We start from the raw sequence: 19,418 nt of genomic DNA on the forward strand, positions 1-19,418 counted from the left end.
TTTTGGGGTTAATTTTATGTTATTAAGTGTTATTAGCTTATGTCGGCTATGTGGGTTTTAGTCCCGCATCGCCTAGCTTCTATTATTTGTAACTTCCCCTCTATTATAAATAGAGGGGCCTTTCTCTCATTAATACAAGCTATTCCATTATTTTATTTCCTCTCTCTGACCCACGGTTCAACCAACAGAATACAAAACAAAAAAAGTGATATCTTATCTTATAAGCACACTTGAGTTGATTGCAAAAAGATGATTCATGCCTCAGTACGCACCCACCATTCCTGACTTGAGGAAGGAATGGAATTGTTGGAATATGGGTATTAATGTAACATGGGTCGACCCATGGGGTTTTCTCTATTCTAGTTACTCTTGAGGGTATTATTGTAATTGTTCCTATTCTGGAACTTTCTCCATATCTATTATAAATAACTCGTGGAGGGCTATCACATTGATGAGCCATTCCAATTATTTCTTCATGGTATCAGAGCCAAAACCGATACCTAAGAAATAAATCCCAATTCCCTAAAAATCGATCTCCCTTCTTGAGTTTAATTTTTTCCTTCATCCATCTCTTCCCCTCAAGATCGATCCCTCTTAGATCGATTCTTCTAGTTCCTTCAAAACCCTAAACCTAACCTTACAACCGAGACTCTTTTTTTTTCCTCTAGTCTCCATTGTTTCATGGGGGCGGTACTTTGAGGTGATCAAATAATGATCTAGTACCTGCCCTGGATCTTAGCTCCTTTTTTTTTCTATCCTATTTGTGATCTCCATACAGATTGAGATCATTATTTGAAGATTGAAGACATTGCAGATTTTTTTTTGGACAAGATATTCTTAGCCACGATCTGCAATTTTTTTTACAGAAGTTCTCGGTATTTGAAGTTCTCGGCATTCTAGATTTTTTATTGGCGTCAATCTTATTTCACTCCAGTTTTTCTGCACTTTAAGATTGACACCACAAAGGATCAGTCTCATTCCAGGTCTTCCACAACAAAACCGAGAATCATCTTTTTGCAGAAAACGATACCTGTAATTTTTCTGCACATCGTCTTTGTGCTTTGGGCTATTATTCCTTTATTTTTCTTTGTGATCGATTGTGTGCACCTATCATCAGTATGCCTGATTCAGACGAATCCACAGCATCTACTGGCCCATCTGTTGGACAAGGGAATCATCATGATTATCCCTCTTTTCCAGCCAGCCCAGTGAAGCTCGATGGCACAAATTACTTACTTTGGTCTACATCAGTTTTTCTCTCCATTGATTCACGGGGCTATAAGGGTTATATATATGGTACTGCTGTTAAGCCAAGTGATGCTGGTCCATTACAAGATAAGTAGAGTTCAAGTAACTCACTGGTTATGTCTTTTCTTCTCAGTGTTATAACTCCAGCCATTGCCCGTGGCTATGTGCTGCTTGACTCAACCGCCAAAATTTGGAAGGCTGCTAAAGATACCAATTCTTAGGTAGGGAATGATGCACAAGTTTATGATACTCAAAGAAAAATCCATGCAACCAAACAGGGAGAACTCACTTTGTCACAATACTACTCTGAACTCCATAGTCTATGGCAAGAGCTAGATTACTATGATAACTTTCAACTTGATTGCCCTTCCGATATTACAAAGTTTCAGCAAAGGGAGGATAAATTCAGAGTATACACCTTTTTTATTGGACTCAATGTGGAATATGACCAGCTTCGGTCTCAGGTTTTGAGTCATTCCCCTTTACCCAATTTGGAGCAAGCCCACTCTATGATACAGTTAGAGGATACTCGTCGATCCACTATGTTACCACCCACACAGCCAGAGAGATCAGCTTTACTTACTTCTGGGGGTGGCTCTTCTAATACTGGTACATGTTCCTTGTCTGAGAAGGAACCTCTTAAATGTACCCATTGTGGAAAGGAACGACATACTGTGGATTATTGCTGGAAATTGCATGGTCGGCCATCTAATTTGTCCGATGGTCGTGGTGGTGGTCGGGGCCGTGGCCGAGGTTGTGGTCACGATAATGGTGGCCATGGTGGTGCACAGGCCAATCTATCTGAAACAGCCGAAACATCTCCTAATACCACACTTTCTACAGAGGAACTTGTTGTATTTCGTCGTATGATGACCAACTTTGGGTCCCTGACATCATCATCTGCATCTACCTCTACCTCGACTGTGGTTCCCTCTTCTGAATCCAACCTTGTTTTCTCCAAACCAGGTATTTCTTTTGGTGGTCATTGTGCTTTGACATTATCTCATCCTTGGATAATCGATTTTGGAGCTACTGACCACATGACTAGTACATGAAATTTATTTTTTCGTTATTCTCCTTCTTCAGGCAAGGATAAAATTAAAATAGCCGATGGTTCTCTTTCCTCTGTATCAGGGAAGGGAGTCGTCCACTGCTGTCCTTCTTTATCCTTGTCTGTTGGAATATGTAATCCAGAATACCGTGGGGGTATTCTGGTCCTTTTGGGGTAGTCTTATTCTTAAGTTATTAAGTAGTTTTATTCTTAAGTTATTAAATTTAAGTCGGCTATGTGGGTTTTAGTCCCACATCTCCTATTTCAGTCACTTTATAACTTTCCCCTCTATTCTAAAGTTATTAAGTAGTTTTATTCCTAAGTTATTAAGTTTAAGTCGACTATGTGGGTTTTAGTCCCACATCGCCTATTTCAGTCCCTTTGTAACTTTCCCTTCTATTATAAATAGAGGGGCTTACCTATCAATGAAAATAAGTTATTCCATTCTCTCATTCTCTCTTTCTAACCCATGATTCTGCCAACATGGTATCAGAGCAGGTTTGATCTAGGTTAGAAAAAGAGAAAAAACCCTACTCCATCTCTTCAATCGATCTCTCCCTTCTTCTCCGTTTCTCTGTAATATCCTAACATAATGGAGGAATTAATTTAAAGCTTAACCTGTGATATAATACCCGTGCCTAAAATACAAGGGTGATTTGGACATTTCACATTAGCTTAAATTTCGAATCGACGCTCAACTGAGGATCTTGATTTTTGTATCCACGATCAATGGATTTTGAGGTAAGATGATCATTTTCAAATATATTTATTTATAAGCCTAGTGATATCTAAGTGTGTTAGTCTGGTGGTTAGGACCTTATACCTAATTAAATAGGTCTAGAGTTCAATTCTTGAGGGAAACAATTAAAGAAAATTTTAATTATTTTACCTTAAGTAGCTTGATGGACCCCACACAATATTAATTGAGAAGTTGAAAGAAAATAAGAGTGGAGTTTCCCCACGTTTAGAGAAAACGTGGAAGAGGGAGAGAGATAGAGATTGAGTTAGATTGAAAATTAAATAAAGAAATAGAGAAGAAAGAGGATTTGAGTTTAAAACAAATAAATAAATAAAGAGGGAATGGAAGATAAAAAGGGAAAATCATGGATAGCAAATTGGATAAAAAAATGAGAGAGAAGAGAGAAAGAAGTTAGAGTTTTAAAAGGAAAATTTGAATGGAATTAGGAAAGGGGGGAGAGACATAAATCGTGAAAAGGGGAGAGAGAGACTAGAATTGTGAAAGAGGAAGAGAAAGAGATCGTGGGAAAAAAAAAGAGGAAGAGAGGAAGAAAGTAAAGAAGAAGAGAAGAAAAAAAAAAAAAGGAGGGAGGTCTTCCACCATTAGCACCTTCAAGCTTTTCTTTAGAATTTGATTTTCTGCAAACCAGTGAGTTAACATCTATTCTTTGTGCTTATTTTATATTAAAAATATTCTCCTCACTTGATTATAACATTCTGGTTTTACAAGCATGTGTTCTACAACTTTATTTGAGAAAACTATGTTGAAAAACCCATTGATTTATGAGCAATAATAGCATGAGAAGGATGTTATGATGATATTCTTCATGATTATGTAAGCATGACAATCCTTTGTATGCTTATGGACGCATGGATGTTTTTTTTTATTTGAATTATGATTGAGAAGATGAGCCTGTAGTACAGTACGGGGCATACTTCTTGTCCTCACCTTTGGTGAGTGAGCTGCGCTTATAGTACGGTGCAAGGCAGGTGTTTGTGATTACATTGATGTGTAAGTTCATGGTTAAATTTGATATCGTGGTCATGCTTTTGGCCAGGTGTAAGCATGGTATTGGTACTTGATTATGTATATGCGATGATGTTGTTTTTGTGAAATTTGCTATAGGGATGAGTAACCCTAATTTTACATATATATTTTTCCAACTCTGTTATGGTGCATGTTTTTTTTTAAATGCTCGTATGAGGTTTAGATGTTATCTTGCTAAGTTTCTTCCTGAAACTTGCCCCAATTATATTTCAGATGAAGAGACCGTAGATATTGATCAGACCTTTGTGGAGAATCAAGAGGACGGAGCTTATGGTTGTGACGGAGACATACATTAGGATTGAACCTTATTTAAATTTTGTTTTGGACTTGAATTTTTAAGGACATGTAACTTGGATAAATTTGAGATTTGAGACTATGTAATATTTAGTTAAATTTTTAGTGCTATTGGAGACTAAAATTTTATCATGTTAATTGAATGGAGACTTCCGCTGCAATTTATGTTTGAGATTACCAAATGATTTATAATTTGGTTCACATTCCGGTTCCTATTTCACTAAGACTTTGATCTTGTGGACCATTAACGACCTAAACTCCTCGGCGGATTTGGGGGCATTACAGAGTGGTATCAGAGCACTCTGTAACGCCCCCAAATCCATCTAGGAGTTTAGGTTATTAACGGTCCACAAGGTCTAAGTCTTAGGAAAATAGGAACCGGAATGTGAACCAAATTTATAAATCATCTAGTAACCTCAAAACATAAATTGCAGCGGAAGTCTCTAACCACATCCATTCAATCAATATAATAAAACTCAAGTCTCCAATAGTAATAAAAATTTAACAGACTATTACATCGTCTCAAAATCCAAATTAATCAAAGTTACATGTCCAAAAAAAAAAAATCAAGTCTGAAACAGAATTTAAATCAACTTCAAGATTCAATCCTAATGATGTCTCCTTCACAATCATAAGCTTCATCCTCATGATTCTCCACACAGGCCTGATCAATATCTACGGTTCGGTCTCTCCATCTGAAACATAATTGGGGTAAGCTTCGGGAAGAAACTTAGCAAGGTAACATCTAAACCTCATACGAGTATTTTAAAAAAAAACATGCACTATAACAGAGTAGGAAAAATATATACGTAAAATTAGGGTTACTCATCCCTATAGCAAATTTCACAAAAACAACAACATCGCATATACATAATCAATTACCAACACCATGCTTACACCTGGCCAAAAGCATAACCACGATATCAATTTTAATCATGAACATGCACATCAATGTAATCACAAACACCTACCTTGCACCGTATTACAAACGCAGCTCACTCACGAAAGGTGAGGACAAGAAGTATGCCCCGTACCATACTATAGGCTCATCTTCTCAATCACAATTCAAATAAATAAATAAAAAACACCCATACATCCATAAATTTATAGGACCCTCCAAGATTAAGGTACAACAAGTTTAAAGACGGAATTTTTAAAGGAGAGGAGGATGTAATAACCTGAAATTTTTGGAAGCCCAATTGATCGTACATGCTAAGATAAAAATGATTGAACTTATAATATGAGGTGGATGTATACTAGAGTATGCGATACATGATGTGGATGATACACACAAAATAATTTGAATGAGTTGAGTTTGGGTGATTCTACATGGATAAATGTTGAATGGTTGAGGATCAAGTCAATTCTGGTTCAACTTATTGGTTAGTAAAACTCAAGTGTGAGAGGTATAGTTTTAGCCAAGCCTATTTTGGACCTTTGATATAGGTTATGATTGAATAAATAATCGGCCAGGACTATAAAGATAATGATCCAGAAACTTTTAAAGATTGATTTGGCCAAGGTTGCATGTTAACTCAGTGGTTCAAGAATATATTTTGATTTTGATTCAGCTTAGTGACTCAATGTTTTAACTAAGAACCAAGTTACCATGTTGGATATTATTTATATCGTTCAATAGATTTAGTTTGATCAAAGTTGAATTTTGGAAGTTTGATTTATTAAATTTGTTAAGTTTCTAATAATGATGTCTTAACCAACAAATGGATGGGCAGGTAGAGAGAGTGATTCAAAATTTGAGGAAATACCTATATGTTTTAGATCGTAAGGAGCAAGTCTTACATAACCGCACCTTTTCATTTATGATGATTTTCTGGAGGAATCATAATATTCAAGAGACTTTGTAGGAAAAAAAAAAATTAAAGGAAGATGAGATGCGGTCTAAGTATCCGCAACTGTTTAGAGACCCAGTTATTTAAATTTCGAGGACGAAATATTTTTAAGGGGGTGGATTGTAATATCCCGCATTTATTCAGCTATCTAGATAATTGTAAATTTCGAGGACGAAATTTCTTTATGGAGGGTGGATTGTAATATCCTGACATAATGGAGGAATTAATTTAAAGCTTAACCTATGATATAATACCCGTGCCTAAAATACAAGGGTAATTTGGACATTTCACATTAGCTTAAATTTCGAATCGACGATCAACTGAGGATCTTGATTTTTGAATCCACGATCAATGGATTTTGAGGTAAGATAATCATTTTTAAATATATTTATTTATAAGCCTATTGATATCTAAGTGTTTTAGTCTGGTGGTTAAGACCTTATACCTAATTAAATAGGTCCAGAGTTCAATTCTTAAGGGAAACAATTAAAGAAAATTTTAATTATTTTACCTTAAGTAGCTTGATGGACCCCACACAATATTAATTGAGAAGTTGAGAGAAAATAGGAGTGGAGTTTCCCCACGTTTAGAGAAAACGTGAAAGAGGGAGAGAGATAGAGATCGAGTTGGATTGAAAATTAAATAAAGAAATAGAGAAGAAAGAGGATTTGAGTTTAAAACAAAAAAATAAATAAAGAGGGAATGGAAGATAAAAAGGGAAAATCGTGGATAGCAAACTGGATAAAAAAAAAAGAGAGAAAGAAGTTAGAGTTTTAAAAGGAGAATTTGAATGGAATTAGGAAAGGGGGGAGAGACATAAATCGTGAAAAGGGGAGAGAGAGACTAGAATCGTGAAAGAGATCGTGGGAAAAAAAAAAGAGGAAGAGAGAAAGAAAGAAAAGAAGAAGAGACGAAAAAAAAGAAGAAAAAGGAGGGAGATCTTCCACCATTAGCACCTTCAAGTTTTTCTTTAGAATTTGATTTTCTGCAAACCAGTGAGTTAACATCTATACTTTGTGCTTATTTTATGTTAAAAATATTCTCCTCTCTTGATTATAAAATTCTGGTTTTACAAGCATGTGTTCTACAACTTTATTTGAGAAAACTATGTTGAAAAATCTATTGATTTATGAGCAATAATAGCATGAGACATAGTGAGAAGGATGTTATGATGATATTCTTCATGATTATGGAAGCATGACAATCCTTTGCATGCTTATGGACATATGGATGTTTTTTTTTATTTGAATTATGATTGAGAAGATGAGCCTGTAGTACGGTACGGGGCATACTTCTTGTCCTTACCTTTGGTGAGTGAGCTGCGCTTGTTGTACGGTGCAAGGCAGGTGTTTGTGACTACATTAATGTGCATGTTCATGATTAATTTTGATATTGTGGTTATGCTTTTGGCCAGGTGTAAGCATTGTACAAAATCTCGCCGAAATATCGCCTAATTTCGTAAATCTCGAGCTGTCCGAGACGCGATACCATTCCGAAATGAAAAAATATAATATTTCGTCGATATCTCGTGGGATATCGACGATATATCGTGGACTCACGAGATATCGACGAAATGTTGAAAAACCACTTAAAGTGTCACGTGAGCTGGGGCTTTAAGACCTTATTTCACAGATTTCGGTAGATATTTCGACCGAGAGCTGCTTATGCTTTGAAATTTTAGTGTTTTGCCTCTTCTTCCACTCTTCCAAGCTGTCACCCAAGACTCCACCCATTGTTCAACCACTTTGTTGTCGGATTTTCGCCGGTAAACTCATCGGAGGCTCATCTAAGCTCATCCTCCAAGCCTTTTTTCACTATTTAAGGTAAATCCTATTTCTCTAAAACTATTTTTTTGAAAATACTAGTACAAATGTTGTTGGATGGTGATGATATTAATTTTAGACACCGGAGGCCGATCTACAGCCTCACGGTGTCAAATTTTTTTTTCCATATGTATTTTTTTTTTTTATTTTCTGGTTTGAAAAATTCATTTTCCTACAACTAAAATAGCAAATAATTAGGGGTAATATGACTTAGAAGGTAATGAATTAAATATATATTAGACACCAATGGCCGATCTACGGTTTCACGGTGTCGAGTTTATTTTTCTGCCCGTAAATAATTATTTTAATTTTTTAAAATTAAGAAAAAAATATAAAAAATTAAACAAAAAAGAAATAAATAAGGAAAAATATGAGTTTTAAGTTTGAAAAATAATGAAAAAATATGAAAGTAATTTCTACATGTTTTGAAATGCATTACATATATAATATGTTTACTAATTTTCGGTTTTGTTGTGTTAGGTCAATATTTATATTAACATTATATATAAAAAAATTGTTTTAAATTATGTGAAAAATATAAGGGTTAGGGAAAAAATATTAAATAACTATACAAGTGTATTAGTAATCTAAAGTGTCAATTGAAATGCATCTACATTAAGTTTTTTAATTATTTGTTACTTACATTGCAGTAAACAAGTGTTATTATGGCGGATCGTGATAGATAACATGCGAAGGGCAAGCAAAAAGTGGGGGAAAGTAGTCAACAGAGGGGGCAGAGGGAGTAAAGAGAACAGAGGGAACAAGAGAGACCAGCCAGCCAGTATAGGGGTGACATTGCATGATTACATGGCACTCCCATTGATGGGGATAAGAGAAAATCCCAATGTAACTATTGTCACATGCAGTTTTTGGGAGGTGGGTCCAGTAGACTTAAACAACATCTGACTGGAGGATCTAAAGATGTTGTAGGTTGTCATATGGTGCCTACTCAAGTAGCTAGAGAAATTGGTGACAGTTTGAGGGGAAAGAAGAAGAGGAAGGCTGACAAGCAAAGGATAAGAGAACAACTTAAGGATACAGGGAGGAGTTCAATGGGAGGAGGAAGCCGATACCATGATGATGATGACTCTTCTGATGATGATGATGAGGACATTGCAGTACCTGATGACATACAAACAGCAGAGGAGGCTAGGGATTTTAGGCGGACTGTTTCAAGGAGTAGAGTAAGTTTTCAAGATGATCAGCAGAGACAGAGAGTAGGGGGTAGTGGAGGAGCTGGCAGTTCTGGAGGTTCTAGATCTTTCAATCCTTTTAGAAGACCACAAAGTGTGAGGGCAGCCCCAACACCTCTTCCAGTACCAGTACCACCATCAGCATCAGATCCTAAATTGCATAAGAAGAAAGGCAGCAGTCAACCAAGAATCAAAGGAGCATGGAAGGGGATGAAGGGATTGGTTAAAGAATTAATAGTTAAGTAGATGCTATACCATACCATCCCAGTAAACACTGCACAAGGCCCCCCATTATGATACCATGATAGATTCCATTGCAGAGGCTGGCCCAGGATTCTAGGGCCCCACCCTATATGAGGTAATGAATGTTTATCTACCTCAACAAAAGTCTGAGATTGATGAGTACATTAGAGAGATGAGGAGTATGTGGGAGACATATGGGGTGACTATAATGGCAGATGGATGGACTGGGTCTACAAGAAAGTCCATCATCAATTTCATGGTTTATTGTGATGGGAGGACAGTGTTCCTCAAATCTGTGGATGCATCCAAAGAGATAAAGGATGCAAAATACATTTACAGATTGTTAAAGGAAGTAGTGGAAAAAGATATGGGCATTGAGAATGTTGTCCAGATGGTAACGGACAATGGAAGCAACTTCAAGCTGGCCGGTGAGAAGATGATGAACAACAATAAGTACCGGCTCTTCTGGACTCCTTGTGCAGCCCATTGCATTGACTTAATGCTAAAGGATATGGGAAAGTTAAAGTTTGTGAAGACTGTGGTTGAAAGTGCAAGACAAGTCACCAACTTTGTATATAACCACCCCTATGCACTCAATCTACTGAGGGAAAAATGTGGGGGTGATTTGGTTGGGCCTGGCATCACAAGATTTGCCACCAACTACATTGCCCTAAAAAGCATTGAGACAAAGAAGACCGGGCTGAGAAGTATGCTTGCTTCTGAGGAGTGGTTTGGGTGGAAGGGTTCCAAGACTGCAACTGGAAGGGAAGCACAAGCAACCATGTCATCGGAGGACTTCTGGTCAAAACTAAGCAAAGTGGAGAAAGTTTTAGAGCCAGTAGTTAAAGTTCTACATATTGCTGACTTCGCTCTCAAGGGCCCAACCATGCCAGTCCTATATGCTGCAATGGACTTGATGAAAGATAGTGTCTATAGTGTGGCTGCTCGCAGTAGCAAACACTTCTTGGATATCATCAATGCTCGCTGGGAGAATCAACTTATGCATCCACTGCATAAGGCTGGTGAGTAAATTTGTTTTACGTAACTAATTCATAGTATTATTATTTACTAATTACCTATGCATTTGACAATATCTCTATTCTATATGTCAAATTTCAGCATACTACTTGAACCCTAAGTATCAATATAACAATAGGCTTGGGTTGGAAACTCAACTTATTGATGCTGTGAAACAAGTAGTGAAGAAGTTGGAGCCAGATGGTGCACTACAAACAATTTGCAACAATGAGGTGAGTCTTACAATTCATTTGGAAACTCAACTTATTGATGCTTTTAAATAAGTAGTGAAGAAGTACTTACTAATTTTCCATATGGGTATAGATCAAGATGTTTAGGGATGCATTGGGAAGTTTTGGAACTGATGCTACGATACAAGGCAGAGCACGCGGTGATGCTGGTAATTCTTTTAAGCTTTAAATTCCATATGTATTGAAATTTGAAAGTTGAAACTTGAAAGTTGAAACAACATTTGACACATGTCTTTTTTGTTGTAAACTTGTAATGCAGCTGAATGGTGGGTGTTGTAAGGGGAATCGGCTGAGAACTTAAGAAGAATAGCAATCAAAGCCCTTACCCAAACATATTCCGCATCTGGCTATGAGAGGAACTGGAGTACCTTTGCACTCATCCACTCCAAGAGGCGCAACAGATTGGGGTCTCAACGTTTATCTGACATGGTGTATGTGCACTACAACTTGAGGTTGAAACTGCAACACATGCGCATGGGACATGAGGGACAGAGGGGCACTATTGATCTCGCTGACATCTTTCAAGTTAACTCAGACAATGAGGACCCTATTGTGGATTGGGTGAGGGATAGAGGTGAGCCAGTGTTGGATCAGGAGGGAGGTAGGCCCGACCCCATGATAGCTTCCGAGATTGGTGCTAATGTGGATGATTATATAGCTGACGAGGGTCAGATACATGCACGGGAAGCCTCACCCATACCATTCCAGCCCACTGGTGGCAATGTTGCTGATGATGAAGACTAGTCTAGGTTCGATGATGATGACGATGGTGGTGATGGTGATGCTAGTGGTGGTGATGGTGATGGTGATGGTGGTGCTGGTAATGGTGGTGAAGATTTTGACGGCATACGAGAGCGTTATGTGGTAGGCTAAGATACGACGCCTATAGAGCCAGTCCGATTCACTGGAGAGACACAATTTGATGATGCCACACAAGATACGGACCACAGAGCACATGCCCCCGCACCCCCACCCTCAGGACGCCCCCTACAACCATACAGCAGGAAGCGTAGGGGTCGACAAACACAGTTGCAATCTGATTACATGGACATTGATAACCTATCTAGCTCTGTTGGCAGTTTGATTATGGGTGATAGGGAGGGAGGACCGACTGGGCATTGGCATGCCCCATCTTTTGACGCACATACCACTCCATTATCATCGAATTATAGTGCATCACAACCTTACGGTGGATATGGATATGGATCTGGATCATATGGGCAGTTTAGTGGGGTAGGGGATTATGACTACCAATCCCAGTCCCAGTCCCAGGGACATACTGGATCATCTTTTGTAGATGACATCTTTGCAAGCCCTAACGGGGCCTAGCTTCCAACCTCACCAGCCATTCATGCAGCTAGTGCCAACACCTCTTCCGCTAGCGCTGACATCATGATTCATATCACACTGGATCATCTTCTTCACAGACTGGATCGATTGGTGACCCTAGCATATATCCTAGGATAGGTTACCTACAGTATGTTGATGACTCCATCTACATGACACTTGTGGATGACTACACTCGTTTCTTCTCCGATTCTATACCGTGGTCCACATATGTCCTTTAAATAGAGAATAATGGACGTCGACTCCAGCGGGGCATGAGTGGGATTGATCCAGGGAGGCACAACAACTATTATTAGCACTTGTAACTTTGTAAGTTGTAAGTTGTAAGTTGTGATTTCACTGAATTGTGAACTTGTGAGTTGTGACTTTGACACTTTGTGTATAGCCTTTAAGGCTTTAAGCATTTGAGCTATTGAGTTTTGACTTTTGAGTTATTGACTATTAATCTATAATGGAGTTTATGAGAATATGATTTATGAATTATGTCTTATGAGTTTTAATTAGTTTGTTTACATTTCTTTTATGTCTGTAACTGCCTAATCAATGTGTATTTAACTATTTATACATTAGGGTCGGCGACAGTATGTCAATCAAGGGTGCAAGCCCAAAACACCAATTTGAATTCATGTTTTTGTAATTTTATGGTTTAAATGTGTTTATTTAGCTGAAATAAGGGTGCCCATGAAGTTTCAGGCCTAGATATGGCCAAATACCCCCCGAGATGGACCCCCGAAATATTATAGAAAAAATGCAATATTTCGGGTATCTCGGTAGGTCCGAGATACTAATATATCGCGAAATATTAAACCTTGGGTGTAAGCATGGTATTGGTACTTGATTATGTATATGCGATGTTGTTTTTGTGAAATTTGCTATAGGGATGAGTAACCCTAATTTTACGTATATATTTTTCCAACTCTGTTATAGTGCATGTTTTTTTTAAAATGCTCGTATGAGGTTTAGATGTTATCTTGCTAAGTTTCTTCCCAAAACTTACCCCAATTATGTTTCAGATGAAGAGACCGTAGATATTGATTAGACCTTTATGGAGAATCAAGAGGACGGAGCTTATGGTTGTGACGGAGACATACATTAGGATTGAACCATGAAGCTTACTTAAATTCTGTTTTGGACTTGAATTTTTAAGGACATGTAACTTGGATAAATTTGAGATTTGAGACTATGTAATATTTAGTTAAATTTTTAGTGCTATTGGAGACTTAAATTTTATCATGTTAATTGAATGGATTTGGATGGAGACTTCCGCTGCAATTTATGTTTGAGATTACCAGATGATTTATAATTTGGTTCACATTCCGGTTCCTATTTCACTAAGACTTAGATCTTGTGGACCGTTAACGACCTAAACTCCTAGACGGATTTGGGGGCGTTACATTCTCGGCTTCTCCTTCTTCTGTTTTTTTTCTTCTCATCCTTGTAAGGGGGTAGCACTAATGAGGTAACTACAATATCCAATGATTTAGTTGCTTCCCTCCTCCATTATATCTATTTTTTTCTATTAAAAACTGCTGGAACCATCTCTGCAATTTGGAGTTTCCCAGAATTCTTTGGAGATTAGAACCTTATCATCGTAGAAGGCTGACCTTCCACCATTGGAGCTCCGTTTGCTATCTTTTCCAGCACCTTACTACCCTATTCCAATGTCCTACTTCCCTTTTTTCTTTTTCTCCATCTCTCATTAACCATTCTAGCCCCTACCCTAATCGATCTCAACTTGTCAGGGTTTTGGAAAACCCTTACTCCAATCTATTTTAGGGTTACCCTTTTCCGTTGCAGCTGAATTTTTGGGGGTGATTCTCTACTACTACAAGCCCTACTCAACCTAAGTTTGGACCCGAATTTTTGAGGGTGATTCCCTACTACTACAAGCCCTACTCGACCTAAGTTTGGACCATTTCTGATGGCTGGATTTGTTTATACAATAAAACTTCCTTAACCTGCTAATTTGGTTACCTGCTAAAAACCCTGACTTTCAGGTTTCAGTTTTTGCTAATTTTCGGAGGGCTGATTACTCCAACTACAAGGACCACTCGACCTCAGTATTATCCTCTTTCTAACTGTTTGAAGACCCCTAACCCCAATCGATCCTCCTTTTCAGGGTTTTACAAAACCCTGACACATATCAATTTTAGGGTTAGGGTTGCTTGCTGTTGCTAGAGTTTTTTGGGGGTGTTTCTACCATCAAGAGGGACATTTTACATCAACTATTCATGGCTTGAAGAAGTTCTATTACACAAGATAGCTGCTGCCCTATTTTTCCTGCAAATTTTGGTGTTTCTCCCTCTTGAAGATCAAGTCTCAAACACAATTAGAGATTGGTTATTCGTATTGGAGATCCATTCAAGCCGCAGAGGACAGCATCTATTCAAATCCATCATCAATCTTTGACAAGTCATCATCAATTTTTTTTTTGGAAGCCCCCTTGCCTACAATCGATCCCAACTTTCAGGGTTTTTTACAAAGCCCTAACTTTAATCGATCTTAGGGGAAGGGATGTCCTATCTTGCTTATTTTTTTAGGGGACTTTTATTACCATCAGAAGAGTATTCGACCAAAGTTTTAGCATCAATCATGGATTTATTATTGAAAAAAATTCAGGTTCATCTTATGGCTCGATTTTTCCAATTATCAACCTATTTTACTGATTCCTATGTGGCTGGCTACTTCAACTACCTATTGGATCTGCTGAGTTATTATCTTATATTTGCTGGTTCTATTGATTGGCTTCTATAAGCATGACTGGTTGACATGATATTGCTACCTTTATGTGGACTACTGCTGCCCTATTATTGAGACTGAGTATCCTTCTATGGAAGATCGAATTTCTTTCATTGTCGAAGACTCGAATCTACTACCCTGGAGATCAGCTTATTTGGGATTACAACAATGTGTTCCAAGGTTATTGGTTGCAACTACGAACCTATTCAGTTGTGTGAAGCTCTTCTATTGGTTCATATCCAGATTACTTTTGGAGCTTGATCCTAGCATTATTCACTAATTCAGATCTGATCCAAGTTTTTGTTGAAGCTTATTACATCAATTCTGTCCAGATATCTTCGTCAGTTCTATTTAGCATGTGAGAGTTTATAAATTGGAGTTTTGCACACTTATTCTTCCTTGTTTGAAGATTGATCAAACCTTGAAGATTGGAGCCTTTCCTTACTCTAAATTAGATCTGTATACTTATCAGATTTGACTATTGGAGTTAGGCGTTTCTCCCCTGCAGGACTTTCCATCAAAAGTGTTTGTTTGATCGTTTGAAGATGGTAGATAATTTCTATGTTGCATTGTTTTTCTCCATAATTCATTATCCCACTGCTTCTTTTCACTTCACCACCTCCCATATCATACTTTTGGCATATACCCATAACCACCTTGGAAGTTTATGGTATTCTCTAAATTGTCATTTCTTCTCATTCCATTATCCTTAGCACCTTTTGGAAAATTCTGGAATATTATACTTTTGCACTGTTTCTTACATCTTCTCCATTTTCTGCCCACGTGTACTACTACACGTGAGGGGGGGATTATGTATAGTATACCTGCAGCCATTGCAGAAAGCAGAACTTGCAGGAACACTTGGTGCAAAACATAGAAGATCAGTGTTCCACCATTGCTATTGGGTATCATTCATCATTGGGTTGCGTTTCCCGTAAGGGGGAGATTGGTATTAAAGTATTGAAGATGTTTGGTTATTGCTTGCCTATATGAGGTTCTACAGTTGGGTTGACTTTTTCCGCTGCTTAATCTTTTCTGCTGCTTGATTCATCTGCTCGCTACCCTAGTTACTTATCTTCAAGATTATCATTCATAGATTCATCACTGAACAGTAATAGAAGATTGGTCAAAGCTGCCTTTTTGGGAAGACATTCCAGTCCCGGTTTGCTGATCAAGTCTGCCCAAGTTTTGAAGATCTATTTTTTCAAGTCCTTGAAGGTTTATTTGGGAGCTGCATTTATATGTTAAACTGGATTTTGATGCAACTTAGTTTTTTCCCATTTTGTTCAAGTTGGGCAGTAGTACCTTGTATGCGCCAACTTGAGGGGGAGTGTTAGCATTATTCGGAGTTCTTTTTTCTTTAGTTCAAGCTGGATCTTCTTTTTTTATTTATTTGTATAATCCAGCTTGACAGGGAGTGTTGGAATATGTAATCCGGAATACCATGGGGGTATTCTGGTCCTTTTGGGGTAGTTTTATTCTTAAGTTATTAAGTAGTTTTATTCTTAAGTTATTAAGTTTAAGTTTGTGAAATCCGCAATAAATTTAAACTTTTTAGAACTTGTGTGATTTCAGGTTCCAGCTTTGAGTCTATGGTAGCATCGATGCTATGGGCTGCATCGGTCGAGGATACAGATGAAGCTCTTGACACTCCTATGGAGGATTCCAGGGATTCTTCCCAACTTGCTCTTTTGGAGTCAGAGGACCCCTGTAAAACCCCGCACCGGAGTTACCTGTGTCCGATCTGCTGCCTGGAGGCTATGCAGAACCTCACCCTTAGTTAAATTCGATGTAAGTATAGTTTAAATGTATTTTTATAGTGTTATGTACGACCAATTAGAGTTAGAGGGGTATTTTGGTCAATTTACCTCTGTGGGACCTACCTCCCCAGTGGGAAATCCTATTCCTGACATTTACCCGTATTCGGATTACCCCTGATGTCATATGACATCATCCTGTGGTTAGAATAGAATAATAAGTACGAAATTCTGGTTAAAATCAATTTTAAGAATTAGTTTTTAAAAACAGATTTTTAGTTATTAAAAAAAACAAACGATACTTATTAAAGCACTATCTATATATATAACTAACATATCTATACTAATCACTATTCATAAAACATAAAGACTAAGGGGCTGAAATCGATTTCAGCCTTGGAGAGCAAGGAAGAAAGAAGGGAGAACAGAGGGCTGTACTTGGAGTTTGATCCCATACTTGGAATTCGACCTTTGGAACCTCCATGGGAGACTTGGCTGCATAATTGGAGGCTGCCTTCACCTTGTTCTTGCTACTACACTCAGGTAGGCTATGGAAAACCTGCTGCTCCCTCTTTATCTTCTCTATTCTCCAACTCTAATTCAGCCAAATCACCTTGCTACCATTAAAGCTTCAAGACCAAGCTTAGATATTTAGGCTTCTACATGAAATTGGACTGTTTTAGATCGGTCCTGGTTCAGTTAGACCTGAAATTTCATGACTAATCCTCTTCTGGACCCAATTTCTGAGTTTATTGACCTAGTGATAAACCCTAAAGCAACCAATTTGGGTTTATTTGTCAAAATCCCCAAATTGAGAACTCAACCATGAAATTGAACCCTCAATTAAATGGACCCACCTTAATATTGACTTAGATCATGAAAATTAGGGCATGCATGTCAAGATCTAACCATTTGGAGCAAAACCCCCAAATTCGGCCTCAGGGCCAGATGCAGTTGCAGGCCTAGGGCCGGACGTCCGACCCTGTATTCCTCTGAATCCGGCTGCTCCTTTTTGTGCCCCTGCTGCCCTAGTATCTTGGGGTTTGCCCCTAGCTTCTATTTGAACCTAATGGATGTTATTTGTATATGATTTACGGCTGTAATTCCTGTATTTTCTCTATCTTGACTGGTTCTTTTGGAAAGTCTTTGGCTAGGACTAGACTACTATACAGGTAAGGGAACTTTGATTTTAATTTTTAGTGTGTTTATCACTTTAATTTCCTGTTGTTCTGACTGCCATTTCATGCATCATTAAAACTACTCAGATGCATATAGTTTCTTAACTTGTATTTATTACACTAGAATCTGCATGTGAACTAGGCTGTATTGGCATCTTGCATTGCATTGATATTTATTTTTATTGGGAATTTATTGATGGTGAAATACTGTACTTTTATAATTCAGCTATCCATACATGTGCCATCATGAATAGATTGCATTGGGCTAGGTTGTATGTCATCACCCAGTACTACGTCCCTTACCAACAGGGGAAGAGGTGTTGGACAACACGTGGTACAGCCGAAGGGTATGCCGGGGTACCATTCACTGTCCCATGTTAGCGTGTGTACTCCGCTGTTGAAATAAACAGTAGGGTTAGTCATTGGGGGTCTGCTGGTTGGGCTGCCTGGTGACATGCCTGAACTGGTGGGTCCTCACCGTAGTAGAAGGGTTTTGCTCAGGTAACCGACATCTGGTTATGTGTTTCCGGGACCGAGGTTAGCATCTACTACAGTAGTACTTATACCTCATGAGACTTAGTATCTGTGTTAGGAGCATGCTAAATTAGAACATGCATCATGAGTTATCGTGTTTGTTTGCATGCATTCCCTTATTGGGCTCAGTAGAGAGCTCACCCCCGTGGATATCCTTATTTTCTTACAAATGAAGCTACTCTCGTTGCTGCTGGTGTTTCTGTGGGGATTCCTTCTACTCAGGACTCTCCTGCTGCTCATGGAGTTGATACTCCTCTCCTGGTTGAGCACGATGCTTCGTGTTCCTGTGATGCCTGCACGTTCTCCTGATCCTCCAAAATGATCAGGCTCTTTCTCCCTCTTTTGTTATAACATTTTTGTAGTAGTTATTGTATATAGTTTTTTTGGGCCTTTGAGTTACTCCTTTTGTGAATCACCAATGTAACTCACTTGTGCATAAATGTTCATATAAATATAACTGTTATCACTAGTTCTTCTTTATTACTGTCTTATTGCCTTATTTAATTGCTTCCGCTGCATTTAAATTCTGATTATTATGAATGAAATTGCGAATAGAGTACTGCACTTGCGATCCTGGTGGGTTGGTTGGATGTCTGAGACATCCAGTCATACTTGGCCCTTATAAACTGGGCCAGGGTGTAACAAAGTCGGCTATGTGGGTTTTAGTCCCACATCGCCTATTTTAGTCCTTTTGTAACTTTCCCCTCTATTCTTAAGTTATTAAGTAGTTTTATTCTTAAGTTATTAAGTTTAAATCGGCTATGTGGGTTTTAGTCCCACATCGCCTATTTCAGTCCCATTGTAACTTTCCCCTCTATTATAAATAGTTTTGGCACCAGTGCTAACAGTTCCTACAGAATCAGGGAATTTTGTGTTGTACACTGATGCATCTCGCAAGGGCTTAGGTTGTGTACTCATGCAAAATGGCAAAGTTATAGCCTATGCTTCTCAACAACTAAGATCTCATGAGCAAAATTACCCTACTCATAACTTAGAATTGGCAGCTATGGTGTTTGCCCTGACGATATGGAGACACTATCTCTACGGTGAGAAGTGCGAAATTTATACAAACCATAAAAGCCTCAAGTATATCTTTGTTGAGGTTTT

Source organism: Telopea speciosissima, chromosome 1 (assembly GCF_018873765.1).
Source record: "Telopea speciosissima isolate NSW1024214 ecotype Mountain lineage chromosome 1, Tspe_v1, whole genome shotgun sequence".
Classification (NCBI taxonomy): domain Eukaryota; kingdom Viridiplantae; phylum Streptophyta; class Magnoliopsida; order Proteales; family Proteaceae; genus Telopea; species Telopea speciosissima.